The sequence below is a fragment of the Ruditapes philippinarum genome, unplaced genomic scaffold, assembly GCF_026571515.1.
Source record: "Ruditapes philippinarum isolate M1 unplaced genomic scaffold, ASM2657151v2 ctg12025_1_1_1_1, whole genome shotgun sequence".
NCBI lineage: Eukaryota > Metazoa > Mollusca > Bivalvia > Venerida > Veneridae > Ruditapes > Ruditapes philippinarum.
The window spans coordinates 7,100-9,305 of NW_026865511.1; positions in this window are offsets into that span (position 1 = coordinate 7,100).

The following is a 2,206-nucleotide window of genomic DNA, read 5'->3' on the forward strand; positions in this document are numbered from 1 at the left end:
GTTTCGTTGCCTTCACTTTATTTCCCCTGATCTGCAATTCTGAATCAAAAATGAACTATATCAATACATGTCATTGCAAATTTTGATCGAGTCAGTGTTTCATTATTTCAATGTTTTCAAATTGCCGATACAGATAACAACTATAGATCTTTACAAAAGGAAAGTTTTGTCAAGCACGGTTTGTACATCAAAGCACTGCTAGCAAACGTAAGAACATGTATATCACCTTTTTATACCAATAATATCGATGTAAACAATGTTAGTAAAAATCAACAGCTTTGTAATTTAATTATACTGGACTATTTGCATTCTTATAAAGAAGCGTGTCATATTCTAGATCAGTATCGTTGAACTATTAATTAATTAGAAAAAAAGTACAAATAAAACATTAATTCTACGTAACGTATTTTAAAAATCTCATTTATTTGTACAAGAATCATAACTGTATAATTAGCTCCTGACTTCCAATGGCACATCTTGTATTGAAATTCTGTTTTTCGGGATGGTGTTTTTAACTATTTGTAATAATGTGTTGTTCTTCTTTGTGTGAGCTCAATAAAAATCTACAAATTAAAACATAAGCTGTTCGCCAACATAGAAGCTTTGAACTAGTAAAAGTGATTTTATGTTCCTAATTTTATCTAAATGCCGCAATTTGCAATATTGAACAATCAATTCAATACTAACAGGTATCGACAGTGCATTTATTTCTGTCTTAACACATCAATTAAACAGAACGTTTATTACGAAATGTAAAAAAAAAACAAATAAAAGAAAATAGCTTTTCAGAGTGCTAATTATTTATCTTTTTACCTAATGTTTTAATGTAAGCATGATCTATTTTGACAATACTGCAGATGGTCATAGAAATTAAGTATAATATTATGTGAATTGCATGTGGTATTAGACGCTGTTTTGATGCGGGATTAGTCTTGTCGCAATCAAAGATTCATAACTATGCAAGCTGAACAATATAGTTTCTGGAGCAGTATATTTCCGATTTTTGTTTCTAAAAAATGATAGTGTTTAGAAGTTTCAGGTATATCCCTTAACGTTGATATGAAGTTTAATATTTGCAAATAAAATATACCTGTCCAATGATTAGTAAATGTGCAAACTCTAAACAAAACGGCTTTATACATAGCAATTTAGAGTTTTCACTTGGTTACTGAATCAAATTGCCAGTTTGATATCAGAAAACAATAGTTGTCATGATGGTGTGTGTAACATTTCGTATTATCAGACCATTATTAATGACAACAGTTACCTTTTTTCATTTTTTTCAATTGTATAATAAACCACTTCACTTATGTCACATATTTGTTTTATAATTTTCAGCATGCTATCAAATTACAGTTTATTCAAATTCAAACCATATTTGTCCATTAGTAAACGTTTAAGTTACAAGTATTTTGAGACTTACATTAAAGGTAATAGGTGATAGTGAAACAGAATAAATATTTTGAAATTCAGTTAAATTAAATATACTTTTCGAGCTTTCTCTAGAATCGCTTTTAGTGTGTTTATGTACACTGTTCATTTTTGGTTAGTGCCTTGCCTACCTAAATTGTTTACGTATCTTTTGAGAACCATTAATGATATATCGCAAAACAAAAGTTATCATTTTTATGAAGGAATAGCCTAAAAAGTGGAGTTGGAGAGGGATTGTGTCAGTTGCACCAACACTATAAAAGTATTTTGGCGACTATACAACTGATGAAGAAAGACTTCAGGCGCCATGCATAGATATTTTAGGCACCAAGGACAGGTCCTTTTACCTTCTGCAGTAGAGACAGTTTTAAGGGAAGCTTCCACTCAGGAAAGTTCTCTAAAATCATGCAGTTGTCTCACAATTACATTATTAAAAATTAAATAGTTAAAATGAACCCCATCCAATCTTTTTTAAGACCGATGCATTTTCACTAGATACACCACTTTCAATTTTTCAAAACAAAATGTATTCAAATACCATTCCTTCTCAAGCTCTCAGGGAACAACTTAATTATCAAGGAATAATATTCTCTCTAAATATGGCCAAACTTATTTCGTACCAGTGTAATCTAAGTCATGTGATGCACTTGCATTGGCAGAAAGAAAATAATTTTTTTAGCTTAATATGAAAAAGTAACATAAAAAGAGATGGCATATAATGCCACTTTTTTATTTTGATGGACCATAATTAATATCACAACATGGAAATAAACTA